General features: G+C 31.2%; 1 protein-coding gene across 2 annotated transcripts in view; it reads right to left on the bottom strand.

Moving 5' to 3' along the window:
- The window catches only part of LOC107398920 (uncharacterized), a 302,351-nt gene that overhangs the window by 89,114 nt on the left and 196,533 nt on the right, over positions 1-16,704 (bottom strand). The gene's annotated exons all lie outside the window — the stretch shown is intronic.

Below are 16,704 nucleotides of genomic sequence, written 5' to 3'. Positions count from 1 at the left end.
CATTATCGATATGAATTTCCGTAACGTTTATATCATTAGGGAAATCTGCATGAGCAAGAACGTTTCCAGGTCCATCGAAATATCAGATAAACATTCACGTTGATGAATAAAATATTTATGTTTTCTTGCTGTAAAAGCTATAAAGATATTAGGATATCTGTTATAAGGAGTTTCAGTAAATTTTAGGTTTGTAAATTCTTCCCAATTTGAAAAAGCTTTTCGTAATAAAGATTTAATATGATTATCACCCACATGTGCACGCCACGTTATATTAAAATGAGACCACTTCTTTGGATGTAATGTATAATCTGATAAAACAGCATCAGGTAATCCACAATGTGATTGTTTAATTAATTTCAGAGTTTCTTGATTAATTTCACCTGTTGCAGGTAGATTGTAAAACTCTTGAAAATTAAATAATGCTTCATTATAATTTTCTTTATATCTGATAGTATTGCTTGAATTGATGTTGTTGTTTAGAAGTTTCAAATACCCATACTTAGATAAAAAGTTGACAACATCTTGTTCATCACTTGCATTATTATTATTCATGTTATCAGCAGTAACAATCGATGTTGAAATCAAAAGATAAAGAATAAGAACACACATGTTGTTTGATTAAAAACTCACATGCAACTGAATTATCTTACCTTGTATTGTTCATATGTAATTAAAAAATGAAAAAGACAAATAAAAAGCAGGTTGATGATTCATTATTTATTTAATAGTAGAACCACACGCTTAATACATTGTTTTCGAATTTATATGCAATTGTATATGGACCATAGGTTCTTGTTTCAAAATCGGAAGGTATGTGTTATAATGCTAATCTGTGTTATAGTTGGGACGTGCCGCAGGTTGTGCGGGAGGACACGTCGAAGGACGTTTATAACTCATTGTTCACCTAAATGTATAAAAAAAGTTTTAGAAAAAGCTCTTATAAAGAAAAAAAAAAGCAAGTTTGAGAAAAAAACTAAAAAAACTCTTATGAAGAAAAAATGTTTAAAAGCAAGTTTGAGAAAAAAAATTAAAAAACTCTTATAAAGAAAAAATGTTTTAAAAGCAAGATTGAGAAAAAAATTACTTACTTATTTCCATGGCTTGTAGTAAACTAAAATAATAATGTAACCGGAAACAATACTTTTTATAATCTTAGCTAGAGTGGAGAGGGCAGGTTAATGAAGTAGGAGAAGGAAACGAGATTAAAAGTTTAAACGACTACAGATACATGTTTTATTTTTCAAGTAATAATGCATGCATAACAGAAGTTGTAGCTGCAGTTTTGGAAAAGAGTTTGCTTCCTCCAAATTGATGATCCTAGGGTAAAAGTCCTTTGAATCGAAAAATTGTCTTAAAAAATTCTCTTTAACGCTTCCTTTTACGTAAATAATATCGATAACATCATCGATAATATTTTCTTCTAGTATGTTATAAATATTTTCGTAGTCGATAATTCCACTGTTGTAACGTAATAATTCACTTGTTTTTTTACATCAGCACTTAGTTGACGAAACGGCACCGGTGGTTTAAACAAATGACCAGTTCGATGTCCATCAAATATTGTTAATTCTTTAACGATGAATTCAGGTACATAAAATCCTTGAACATCAATCACTACTACCTTCATGTTGAACAGTTAAATCTAGACTGAAAAATTTGTTCACGATGAGCAGAATTTAAGATCTTCTTTAAAATATTTTTTATGTGATTAATTCTAAACTTAAACCTTTCTCTGTCTGCAGCGCATTGTATCCTATAGTTTCCTCTTCTAGCATCTTGATAAGCATATGACCAAACTATTACATTATGTACTTCCGGAACACTATCATTTATAGTAACACTTTTTTCATCTTTATATCAGCTGTCTAATTATTCATGTTAACGGATAGTACTGCATTATTCTATCATGAATGATAATACAATAAGCTCTTGTATCGGCTGGGAAATTATTATCGCTTTCAAATTCTAATCTGATATCAATGGTGGAACTTCGAATTGCCAAGTTTTGCTTGGAACAATCTAATACAAATATCGGTCTTTTTTTATAATCTGTATAACTTAATATAGGTTCAGCACGATCTTTTCCATTAAATTCATTATAAAAGTCAACGTGAGCTTGATATGCTTCTAAATATTTATTTTTAGCAAATTGTAGTTTCCATGTTTCATATGGATAAACATTTGAATTCAACCATAAACGTACGCTTATTACATCACAATGATCAAATAGAGTAATATCAGACTTTGGATTATTTTTTCGGTTTGTTTGAAAGCAAACGATAATAAATCTTGGTTTTTCTAATTGAGTAGATGTTTTAACTCTCCAAATGTTAGTTTGTCGAACTGATGGAACTTCATGAATTTCACATTTTCTAAACGGTAACGATATAACACGATCTTTGTTAATCCCTTCTAATATAGTTAATTTAATTTCATCATTTGGATTAACATGTTTTGCTTTTAATTCAATATTGATAATCTTAAGTGTCGCTTTTCTCGTTCCGGTAGAAATGAAACAATTAGCATCGTTACGACTTCGTATTAATCGAAGTTTTTGATGACCGCTATTTATCCGATGGTAAATTTAAGAGATAAGATAAAGAGATTCTAAATGAAACGTATTATCAGTTTCATTAAATGTCTTCAGTTGTTGACTTTCTTGATAATTTCATCCAGCAAGAGTTAATGCTCTTACTTCATCTTTGCCATAACATAGAAAAGTTTTGATTGTAGATACTGTTCCGACTTCACGTACACTATCTAACTCAACATTATTCAATTCATAGCTTACATTCTCAAATAAATATGCCGCTGCATTATTGGTCAAGGTTACATTTCCACCGCCAGTTTCCGGTGCCGGAGCTGGTATGAACTCACCGTCCACTTGTATAAATGATTCAAAGGGAGAAATCCAAATATCTCTCTGATTAATTATAATTTCGATTTCATCATTGTTATCGAAAGATTTTACTTGCGGACTATATGTATGTTCTTCTTCTTTACTTATGCTGTCGTCTATTTCCGGTGATCTGTAAACCTGAAGTTTGATGGCGGACATTATATCCTAACGATTTAAGAATCTGCACGCTCTGATGTGATAATGTCGACTGACGACAAGATACTGACTGATAATTTGATGGATTGGATAATCTTTTATATTGATTTTGAAACACTAAACCCATGTTTATGCTTCTTTTTTCAGAGCAAGACGAATATTGATTGTTTGACCGTTAAAATCTATAGGACGATGGTCTTGATCAACAATATCAATAGTTAGGTTAGGTATATTGGATCTATTAATGATAGGTAAATTAATAGGATTTACTGGTTCTACAAAAATCTGTTCAGCTGGACTAACACTTAAAGCAGTATCATAAAGAGTATGAGATTCTTTGTTTTTGTAGAAAGAACCTCTTACAATATTACACTCGATGCGTATTGTATTAACTTTAATTATGTTAACAGGTAAATCACTTTCAAGTAATTGTCTTGCTTTAAGTTTTCTTTTAGAAAAACCTAACAATTTACCAATACTATCTTTGTGAGCGAAATTAATGTCGTAAATACTAAATATCTCACATTTTTTCGTTAGCCTTCAATGAAAACGTATTCTGTTTTTGAGCATCAGTTGCAGATCGTCCACTAAGAATTATTTGTATATATTCTTCTATAGCAGTTATTTCATAATCACCTTGCGGAAATGTTATCACTTTTTCTTTAGTAGTGTTCGGAGCTAAATAATAAAGTTTATTTGTACCCTCTTCTATATTTGGTATATTATTGTTAGTATAAAAACCGATTAAAGCTATAGAATAATTCGAATTTTCTTCAAGGTCAATGGGTGGCTCATAGTGTTCAGACAGCGTACTTTCAACACCTAGGGAGAATGTCTTATACATGACTGAATAAAATACATGATTGTCTCATCTTTTATTATGTAAAAACATCAAACATAAATGTCCGCAGTTATATGATGAAAATTGATAACGATCATGATTAAAGTAAATATTACAATTTCCTAAATATCGTACTAATTCTAGAGGTGGCTTTAGATTTCCATAACTATGAAAATAATCAACCTGTTTATTTGTTTTTCTGTAACAAACCCAATGAGTTCCGGATCCTTTTTTAGAGTCCAAATTAATGATAGCACATTCTGTCTTATCATGTTTCATATGAATTAATTCATCTCTCATAAATACGCCTTTAAATTTGGGTAGTTTTAATAATTTAGCATATCTTCTTAAATCATTATCAGTTAGTGTCCTATTAGGCAATTTTATTGGTAGTTTTTTGGAAATTTACGTAAATACAATCCATAACCTCGTGGTTGCTTTCGAAAATATAAACCACTTCTAGCCTTCCCGTTAGCGATATCTTCCAGTACTTTATTATGACGTTTATTCTCATCTAATTTCTGTTTCGCTGCTTTAGCATCATTTACAGCATTACCTATAGCAGCAGCTCCTCCACCCATAGCCTTTAAGGCACTAAGTCCTCCAAAAATTAATGGTAACAAAGGTAAAAATCCTCCTGTTTTTATAGGTATAATACGAGGAATTTTTATGCGCTTACGACCTCCAGATTTTCTAACTGCTATACAAGCAGCTGATAATGCAGATTTTATATTGTCATATCCCTTATTTTCTAAATTTGATAAAACAGCTTAATGAAAAGGTTGTTGTTTTTTCTGCGTCTTCTTTCTAGATTTCTTTGTCTTCTTTTTCGATTTTTTCCTTTGGATTCCCATACCTAATTGCCTTTTGACTTTCATTGCGTTAGTTACAAACTAGGCACTTGCTTTTTCACCAAATAAAGCGTCTTTAGACTTAATACGTGACCACGCACTATCTTCTAAAATTCGATCCGCTTGATGTCTATCTTTTAAATCGTTAGAATTAGCGTAAGCTATGTCGTGCGTTTTACAAAAACTATCAAGCTTGTTTATTCCAGGATCACCTCGTTCTAACCGTTTCTTAAGTTTTGTACCAGGTCCGCAATATTGATATCTAGGTAAATGTAATTCAAAATGTAATTTATTGATTGCAGTGTTTAACAGTCCTTCCCCTTTGAAAGACAACATTTAACTGAACTTTTTCCCTATATAAACCTTCCTATAAATGTTTTTAATTTAGTATGAAAATGAAAGTGTTAAAGCAAAAATTACAATTACCTATCATAAATCATGATTATAATAATGTTGATAATATACATAAAATTTGTCATCGACATGGTACACTTTTACCCGAATCAATACGTTGTATAATTTGTGGACCTTCTGGTGGAGGAAAAACTAACATATTATTGTCTTTGTTTGATCCTAACGGATTGAAATTTGAAAACATATATATTTATTGTAAATCATTATATCAACCGAAATATAAACTGCTTAGTGATGTGCTACAAAAAATTAAAGGAATGGAATATAACCAATATGAACATAATGAAGAGGTGCTAGATCCAAAAGATGCAAAAAATAACTCTATTTTTATATTTGATGATGTCATAATGTGTAATCAAGCTAAGATAAGGGATTACTTTTGCATGGGCCGGCATAAAAATATTGATAGTTTCTATCTCTGTCAAACATATACAAAAATACCGAAACATATAATTCGAGATAATGCAAATTTATTCGTAATATCAAAACAAGATCTGTTAAATTTGAAACATGTATACGAAGATCATGTTGGTGCTGATATGAAATTCGTACAATTCTGTGAAATATGTCAGGAATGTTGGAAAAACAAATATGGTTTTTTGGTTATATGCAAAGATAATGAATTAAATAAGGATCGATATAGAAAAGGGTTTGATCATTTTATTCAAGTGTAGATTGATATTTGTTTGAGAACGTTTCCAGACCGGTTAATATCGGTTTCACAGCGGTTAGTATCGGTTAATACCGGTTCCAGAGCGGTTAGTATCGGTTAGAGACCGGTTAATATCGGTTCCAGACCGGTTAATGTCTGTTTAAAAGCAGTTCCTGATCGGTTTGAGATCGGTTAATATCAGTTTAAGACCTGTTATAATAGCAATAGAATAAGAAGTTATATAAACATTAATTCTGATTTGTTCGGTTAGTTTATAACATTAAGCGGTAATGATGGGTACCAAACCAGATCAAAACCTTAAAAGACATATATTAAAAGTAGCTGATTCTATTCGAAAGAAGTATAAAGCCATAAAGTTAAACAGCAGTGAAGCGGATGAGTCAATTAAAATACTTTTTCAACCTGTTATAAATCCTTTAGAAGAAATTTCATTAAATTGGAGAAGCAATCTCCACCACCACAACAACAACAACAAAAACAACACAAAAGACCAAAACATCATATTCAAAAGCAAAGGAAACAATTTCTTAAACTACCAAAAAAAGAAAAGATTAAACAAGAACTTGAACTACCAGAAGAAATATATGAGTCAATACCAGAAATAAAAGAAGAAGAAAATGAAGAAAACAAATCTGACACTGTGAATGATTTAATTAATAGCAGACATATTTTAGATGAATTTTTAGAACAATATCCTCCAGTTGCGAGAAATGCAATAGGAGCAGTTTTAGATAAAACCAGTGATCAGACATTTGGTCCCAGGTATAATTATTATAATAATCAGTCAAAATGGTGATTTAATTTTAGATAATGAATCATTTCCTGGTACTCCTGGTTTATACAGACTAATATTTTTTAAAAACCCTGAAGATAAATATACTCAAATTACAAAAGAGGATCGGTCAGCATACAAAAAAAGATTTGAAATTTCTAATACACATAGACATAGAATAATGATCCCACAAAACAACTAAAAGGTCATAGAGCTGTAAAATATACTCAAATTGTGCAACCAATGTTTACTTCATTTCCTAAATCTCCATTTGCACCCTTTATATGTTTCGAGAAGCTGAGAGTCGACAGTATTGATGACGTTCTAGTGTTCCACTTATGAACGACATCGCAACCGAGACCTTTTTTCGAAACAATTTTTGTTATGGAATATTAGGAAATAATAAACTGACCCGATTTCGGCGTATGTGACAATAAGCATATGACCAAACTATTAGATTATGAACTTCCGGAGCATTATCATTCATTGTAACACTTTTTTTCATCCTTATATCAGCTGTCTAATTATTCCTGTTAACGGATGGTACTGCATTATTCTATCGTGAATCATAATACAATAAGCATAATTCATTATGATTATAATGCGATATATGTACAGACTGATCCAGAAAAACTGAGTCTATTAGCAACATATTTGAAAGTATTTTTTCTCGTAATTTGCAACACTGCAACCGAATTCGATTTCTCTTGACAATTATTTGACGTACAACTTCATAAGATTGTTAAATTGTTATTAACTGGAAGCGTACTCCGTTGGTATTCTTTAAAATTTACATTCAGTATTGCCAACAAACTCAGTATTTTTGGATCAGTCTGTATTATCTCTGAGAAAAGGATAAATACCACCTGAGTAAGTTGTTATCGCTGCTGAAATTGGACTAAATATTTTAAATTCTTCACTTATTGATTTTGGATAATTAGTTTTAAGTCTAAAAGTAAATAACGAAAAAATATAAACTTCAGCTTTTACAATAACTACTATATCATCTGTTGAGGGTTTATGATAAATTGATGTAATTTCTTCAAAATCTTTTGGTAAAAATGTTAACCACCCAGTAATTAAATAAAGACTACGAGTTATTAGCATAATAATTTTATTTTTTGAATCATTAGCTTAAAATTAAGAATCAACAATTATTTCAAAGATCGCGGTAAAGGTAATTCAAAGTGCGCATGCGCGCATATTCTCATAATTTGTTAAAGCTGCCGACTGACGCCCAGTGTTGCCAGATTTGAGACACCTGATGTCGCCACGTTTAAAAATGAATAGCCAAACATTTTTAATAATATTTTGATAAATAGAATGTAAACTTAAAAAAAATCACAGAACGCAATATGAGCAAAAAAACAAAAATAATGTCTGATTTTAAATCACAATACATTTAAACATGGTACATCAAATTCTTCCACGTATTCAAAAACGTCTTCTTCGTGTTGTGTTTCTTGTCGTGTATCAGTTTCCATTTTTGTGTAAATATCACTCGTAAATTTTTTAAACATAGCTTTACTAGGTTTGAAATTATAGCAACAAATGTTGGCATTCGAAGAGTAGGTTCTAATTCTTAAAATAGCCGCCAACATTTCTTCTTGCATTTTGTTTCTACTTTTGGTCTTAACACAATTCATCACGCTGAATATGCGTTCAACACAAGCGTTAGATGATGGTAAGGATAATACGCGTAATGCAAAATCGGCTAGTTCTTTAAAAACAAATTTTTCACCGGCATCCTTGTATTTCAAAACCTGGGGCCAAAAGAGGTAGACATTGTTGAATACTTCTTCGTCCAAATGTTTGCACCAATCAACATTTAACAATTTGTGGTATTGATTCTCCAAATTACCGATATCTTTTGCCTGGGTAAATTCCTCAATAAATGGCAATTCAACAAATTTTTCTCGATGTTGCCTTAAGCACTGTTGAGGTGACAAACAAGATATGTTTTTAAAAACATTTAAACTGTCTGGCAAACGCTTCACAAGTTCCTTCAATAAACTTCTCAAGTAAAAACATAATTTGTATTGCACAGTCAGTAAGTCATTTTCAGGTACTTTTACTTTGGTCTTTTGAAAAAAGGTAATTTCGAAGTCAACTTTATCAGGTCCGAGAAAAGCTAGGTCATTATCAACTTTTTTAAAAATAACATTTTCTCCCTCATTTAAAAAATTCTCTTTCATTATTTTTCTTGCCACAAGCATAATAAGTCCACACAGATCCTTGTATGAATTGCCAATATCCACATTATCTTTTTGAAAAAAAAAACATTTACTTTATTTACTTCATATAAAATCGGTTTAAGAGCAGTAAAATAAAGTAAATTAGCTGGGTCCTGAAGCATTTCATTTATCAGTCTAGCGGCGTAACATTTTTCTTTCGAAACCACTACTTTAAAATGCAATTGCAGTTCTTCCCATTGTTCCAAAATTACATTTATAACGTTGTATCTGGCCAGCCAACGAGTGGTGGAAAGCTGCATAAACTTGTGCTGGCTTTTGTTGTCTTCATTTAAAATATTATATAATCTTGCATACTGAATTTTTCTTTGACTGCTACACGAAAACCAATTATAAATTTCCCTACACAGAAAATCCACATTGGCTGGTAGTTGTTCCGCTGCAGTACTTGATGCATTGTTTAACGAATGACATACACAACGCACCAGTTGTACTTTAGGATAATTTTCCCTGAGCAATGTATATAGAGAATGGTGCCGTCCAACTAAATTACTGGCCCCATCTGTACCAAGGCCAAGCAAATATTCCAAGTTAAGCCCTAAATCTCCAACAAATCCTTTTAAATTCTCAAAGAGTAACTGAGCAATAGCCAATTTTAATAATGCCAAGGAAATCTACTTTAACGGTTTCAAATCTGTTGCTATAATACTTCACGCAAACACACTTTACATCAGAAATATCTGTCGATTCATCGACGATTAGAGAAAAGTATTTTCTCTTTAAATCTTGTAATAACTCTTCAAGTAAACATGGAGAAATAACTTTTGTAATAATTCTCAACCATTTAGTTCTGTGCAAACGTAAGTTGGCAAAATCTTTTGAGATGTCCTTAAGTACATTAGTTAAATGGTCAATAGACCGAACTGATGCATCGTAATATAGTAAGCAAACTTTAGATCCTTTTCTTTGTCTTCATCTTTCACAATGATGACGTGACTCGTTAAACTTTTTTGATTTGTTGTAGGGATAAGTCTTCTAAAATATGCCATATGCTTTCGCCTTTTGGCATGCGCTTTTAGATCTGCTCTAGGAATCTGCTACATGTGCCCGTAGTTCAGTCTTACATACTTTACAATAAGCTTCGTTTATTGAATTAATCTCGGCTTCGCTTAACCAACCTAAATTTTAAAGTAGATTCATTACTAAAACTAACAAAAAACTAAACAAACCTTGCGCCCATGATTCATTCTCCCAAGCTTTTCGATACTTCCGAATTTTTAAATATTTGGGGCACATAATTTAAGAAAATTTAGTTCCTAAAGTAATTACAAATACGTCGAAGGGCCCAACGGCCTGGGGAGGGAACAGCACCAAATTTTCTTTTTTTGGATTACTTGTTGTGTTTCTAGTTTCGACGAGTCAAAATGACATTTGACGTTTGACAGAATGACAGATGTAGTATAAGAATCTATTTGTACATACCGGCACATACCATTTAACTTTGCGCATTGCGCCGGTAACTATAGCGGTATGTACAAATAGAATATGCCTTAAAATCGTCAATAACACGAAATTCATTTTTGGTTATAGCCAGTTTTTATAGCCATAGCCAACATAAAAAATTATGTCGCCAATTCAGGTTTAAAATAGCCAGTTTGGCTACAAATAGCCCCATCTGGCAACACTGCTGACGCCATTTCGTTCCTTTAGAATTACAAGGTCTTATCTCATATCTGCATTGTTCCTAATTATGAGATAAAACAAATTCAGAAATTGTGATGTGATTTTGTTTAAGAATGTCAATTGAGGTAACAAAATGTGACTGAGGACACCGATTAAAAAATATATAACACATTTATGATAATGGCCTACCAAATTTTATCTCAGTATCGGTGTAAATCACTCATTTTAAAATCAGATACGACTTTGTTACTCCAAACTTTGACATTCAGTTTATTTGTGGCAGATACGGCTTTGCAATTTTTTAGATGTTTTAGATTAACAATACAAATTTCAGATAGAACAACAGTATCAAAGTTTTTTATTATTCGACAAATCACAACAATATAATATTTAAGTATTAAAAATTTTTATAAAGTAATTTTGGTTCTGTTTTGGTTTCCATTTAATCATGGATTTTATGGCGGTAACTTTTTTTTAGGAAGCTGTGTTGATTTTGACGTAATATTTGGTCTTTTCATTTCAACACGGAAAGGCTGACGTGTAGCATTATATTTTCAAACAGTCTCTATTTTTCTCTACTTTCCAATCGTCTTTTGGATTATGGGACAATTTATATTGTATATTGAAAACAGTGGTTGTAAATTTTAGAGCACTAATCTTAGCGAAGGATTCTTTTATAATTATAAATGCTGCAGCACGATTTTAAATCAAAAAAATTCTCAGATTGCATTTCAAAAGTGGTATATGGTCTTCTAGTTGCAACTTTTTTTAAAAGCGACAAAAGCGATACTGGAGAGTAGTATTCAGCTCTGGCTAAAACTTTTTCTATGCAACTGTGAACATTGTCTATTTCTTGAATAACTGAATGGCCTGGGGTTGAAAATTTCATAGTTATTGTAGAAATTTTGGGATTTTTGTATAAAAAATAACTGATAGCGTAGGACATAAGAGAATTTTTATTTTGCGGTGCGCAGCTGTCGCTCCATAGAACCAAGTCTTTTAAATTGGGATTGTCACTGTACACAGCATACAAAATTTTTATCAAGGCACTAGCTATTTTATTACCACTTCGGCCCAACTGATTCTCATTCCAAATGGCGCAATAAACTTGCTTGGTTGTAGAGAGATGAGCAGTAAGATTATAAACACTAAATTTTGATTTGTAATCAAAATTACTAACTTTGGCTCTAGGGCAACTTAGAACATTTTCTAAATCAAAGCAGAGCACAGCTTTATTTATGTCATTTTTGTCTCTATTTCTTTCTTCTCGTATAGACACCTTGTCCTTTAGATGCATTCTATATCGTTTATTTCGCTCATCATCTATAACGTTGTTTTTTCTTGAAGTCTCTATTTCTTCGCATAAATCACAACGATCTTTCTTCGTGAATGAAATCCAGAATTAAATCGGGTGCAAAAATGTTTCTGTTGAATGATTCTTTTACTGCAACTTTATTATTTTCACGACACAAATCTAAGTACAATCGATACATTTTTTAATGTTCAGTGATGGGTTTAAAAATTTTCTTGTGGTAGTAGATCGGCAATAATGTGATTCAATTGGATGAAATGATTTAATGTGTTCTCTTTCAAATTTAACCTGATCCTCAGAAATGTAACATTTTCGATGTTTTCCTTGTAGTGATTGTAAGGGAATATTTGATTATAGCTTGCTTTTGCAAATGCGCACCAAACACTTTTTTCTCACTAATCGACAAAGTGCCTAAATAAAACTTCTTACAGACTTGTATCTTCGTGTTTCCCACTTTCCAGAAATAAAAGTATGTATATCTTCTGCGGCTGGATTCTTTTTTTGTACATCTCCGCACTTCAACTTTTTCAGTGGTTGAAATTATGAACTTTTTTTTTCGTGTTTTTTCAGCGAAAAAATGTTAAAATATGTTTTTGCGCTCTTCGTCAGTAATTAATCTTTGACATTTAAAAGTACATCTTAAACAATTTTTCAGCGACTTAACTTTTTTGCGGGCACGACTTTGTTTCTAACAGAAATATATTCCAAACTGGCATCATAACTATCATAAGCCGTTTTCCTAATAACAGATTTCCATTTTTCTGTATTCACTTTTCTTTTGTGAGAACAAACAGTTTCCGGGGACGCAGCTGGGTTAGCACAATCACATCTATATTAGAAGTACCGTATTATTGCAGATATTGAGTAAGATTAATTTACTTACGGATTAATATTAAAGTCAGAGTAAGGAACCAGTTTTATTAAATCAGCCATTTAAACAACAATAATCAACAATGCAAATACTTTTAAGTAACGTCAGTTATTAACAAAGTGTCAAAACACATAGGCGACTTGGATGCACACACTTACAAGTTACGACTTTGTCATTTCAAAAAATTAAAAAATTGATAAAATACGACTTTGATATTTTTCATTTTTTACGTAGAAATAATTATCAAACGTTTAAACAATAATATGAATTAGTTGCTCATATCTTAGGTATTCTTGTACAGTTATAATCTAAAAAAAATAAATATGTTGCTTACGACTTTGTAATTCTAAATGAACGAATTTGTGATGATGCAAATATATTTATGTAGTACAAAGGTAGTATAATAATTAATAAAACTTTGAAAGTCGGCGACCATTTTTGTTTAATAAAATTGGCGCCAAATTTAAATTATTTCAAAATTAATATTTGAAATTTGTCGGCCATGTTTGTTTTAAAAAAAAGGCTCCAAATTTATTTAAAAATTAATATGGGTTGTAATGTTGGTTGTCTAACCGTGTAACGGTTATATCACGGATTTTAATTTGAGGTTCTGCTTGTAAAGTCAAATAATGCGTGTTTGTAATGTTGTTTGCCTGACCTGTCTGATGCGCACCAAGTTTATTTATTATTTGTTTGAAATATAATAAAAAGCGTTTACACTGCTATTACTTATATTTTTCTTTGTTATTTGTTTTATTAGACTGGGCTGTATACACTCCAATTAATAAGCAATGATTCGATTGATTTATTTTTCTATTTAATTCCAATACAACTTATAATACCTATTCTACAAACTACTATAATGTATCTAAAAATATGAACCGTGAGTTCTTGCTATTCTTGCATTTCTTGCCTGAGTTCTTGCGTCCGGGATGTTGCAGTGCAGGATTAATCTGAAAAAGAAAAATTATAAATTAGTTACAGATTTTTAAATAGAGCTGAACATGACACCAAAAATTTTACATTAATCTTCGAGAATAATACATTCGAAATTAAAAATGTGGGCATCGCGTTCTTGATTTCCATTAGCTCGCTTACGTCCCTTGTAAATCAAATAAGATCTAAGTCCTTTCCTTAATGTCGTAATTGTGGCATCATTCATAACTGCTGTTAGTCGTTTAGGTAAAAAAACTTTACCGACGTTGTCCAGATATACTACCATCATAACCCCATGTCGTGTGTTTGCCTTGGCTAAATTAATGATTTTATATTTTTTGTCCACTTCTAAATCGTTGGCACTGATATATGCATCAGTACTATCACAGGCAGCATTTTTATTCAGATTTAACAATTGATCAATGATCACCCATTATACAACACTTGAGAATTCAAATGCAAAAATACACAGCGGAGCACACACAACTTCTCACAAAGATAGTTTTACACAACTTCTCACAAAGATAGTTTTAATAAAACTGGTGAAATGTGTAAAAAATACGGAAGTTTTATAATCAGTTTTTGCTTTCCTAGAATATGAAAATGAAATAAAATATCATTTGATACTAATCTTTTTGGCGCAACTTTTGTAGCTCTGAAGCTAAAATTAGATGTTTAGAAAGAACGACCTATTAAGTTGTAATATAAACTTGTAATAAACACTGATGAATACACCATCTACACCAACTATCTTCTTCACGAGTATAATCTGTCAAATTTTCAACAAGGATTGCATTATGTGTAATAACCTTTTTAAAAGATAATTTACTTAAGTCATCAGAGATGTGATGATAATAATAAGCTATATAATTGTTGTAACAAGTTTTACAGGTAAAAATCGAATTAAACTTTTGAACTTTATAACATTTAAATTTTAAACATAAACGGGTATTGTTATAATATTGCTTTCAATTATTACATTATTACAATAACATTCAACTCAACTAATTTTATCAAGTTTTTATAGTAAATTATCATGTCATCCTCGTCACAAAAATTTTGTCTATCACTTCGAATTTTACGCCACCGGTTAAGAAAAAATTTTTTATTCGTTAAAATGTCATTAGCAATTTTATTTGGTAAAATCGTAAATAAATTTGTTACAAAATTTGGAGTCACAGTTAACAAAGAAATAAACGTATTACACGAGAACAAAAACAAAGAACTATAGGTTGATACAAACGAGAAGTCATTTTCAGATTACTACTCGTGAATCAGATCAAACTGCAAGAACTCACGCTTCACATTTAAATGAAAAAGTAAAAAAATTGATTTTGATATTATTTAATAAATTTTTTTTTGAAACGGATATAAAATTACCGCAAATTAAGTTGTGACCTCTACAATAAATCTAGAAGGAAACCAGAAATGAGGAAAAGTAGCGATTTTTAATAGGTGATATGAAATAGTTTAATAAAGAGTTCGTTAAAAAGTAAACTAGGAAAAACGCAGTTTTATGGGGATAAAAAATAAAAAACTCCATGCTTCAATTATCAGATTCATTAATTGATATTAATTAATTAATTCGTATTTTTCAATTGAACTAAGATGGGTTCTCGCGGACAATTAATGTTAAATACAGATAAAGTTTTAGGTCCCGCTTGTGTAACACTATTAGTAAAGTCATCATATTCAAAGTAATTATTTTCATTAAAAAAGTACTGTTTTCCGTTTAAATAATTGGACTCGATATTTTAAATTCTTCGCTTATAGATTTCGGATAATTAGTTTTAAGTCTAAAAGTAGATAATGAAAAAATATAAACTTCAGCTTTTACAATAATTACTGTATCATCTGTTGAGGGTTTATGATAAATTGCTGTAATTTCTTCAAAATCTTTTGGTAAAAATGTTAACCACCCAGTCATTAAATAAGGTTTTGGATATGAATTTTTTGGGAAAAATAATTGTAAGGGTAAGTTGATAATAAAATGCAACTGGATATTTATAAAATTTTAATTCATAAATCTACAAGAAAAAACAAAAGAGGTTTTTAATGTATCCACACCCAAATGTAAATTATGCCCCGTTCCTCATTGGCGTCTACCGCGGCGGCCAAGCGCCCCACGGTAAAATTGTCAAAATAATCTCCAAGGGATGGGGGCGGTCCCGGTCGCCGGTAGATATTAATGCGGGAAACCCACTCAAAGGTGCCGGCGGGAATTTTGGTGAGGAGGTGGTCCACCTCCTCTTCGGTTAATCCAGCGTGGTTAACAACCAATTCTGGATTATAGTCCCCATAGTAACCTGCGGGAAGTTCTGTAACAAAAGAAATAGAAATTTAATAAATGGATTACATTAATTTATTGAGACTGGTGATGAGGTTTTGTAATTAAATTTCAAACAATTGATTCGGAAAAATTTTAAATAAAATAATGTAAGAATTGTTTCTACTTACTAGACATGATGGTTGTGTTCACGGTCGATATTTAAATAAAAATTATTTCACACACCAAAAGTCCAGCCCCGAGATCCACTTTAGAATCAGATAAACAAGAGCTAAATGAACCAATTAGGGCCGGTTTTCGACCTGATAATGTTACGCTCATCTCCCTTTATACTTTTTTATAATCTTAACTAGAGTGGAGAGGGCAGGTTAAATGAAGTAGGAGAAGGAAACGAAATAAACTTCAAACGTGAAAAACGTTTATTTCGGTAAATTCTGAATTACATAATTATAAATAAATCGTGCGTTATTAAGACTACAGATACATGTTTTATTTTTCAAGTAATGATGCATGCATGCATAACGGAAGTTGTGGTTGCAGTTTTGGACAAGAGTTTGCTTCCTCGAAATTGATGATCCTAGGGTAAAAGTCCTTTGAATCGAAAAATTGTCTCGATAATATTTTCTTCTAGTATGTTGTAAATATTTTCGTAGTCGATAATTCCACTGTTGTAACGTAATAGATGTTGATTTAATTCTAAATATTTCACTTGTTTTTTACATCAGCACTTAGTTGACGAAACGGTACCGATGGTTTAAACAAATAATGACCAGTTCGATGTCCATCAAATATTGTTAATTCTTTAACGTTGAAATCA

This window comes from Tribolium castaneum, chromosome 7 (assembly GCF_031307605.1).
Source record: "Tribolium castaneum strain GA2 chromosome 7, icTriCast1.1, whole genome shotgun sequence".
In the NCBI taxonomy this organism is placed as follows: Eukaryota; Metazoa; Arthropoda; class Insecta; order Coleoptera; family Tenebrionidae; genus Tribolium; species Tribolium castaneum.
Note: the sequence above shows the minus strand (reverse complement) of the source record. Positions and strands in the feature narration are given on the sequence as shown.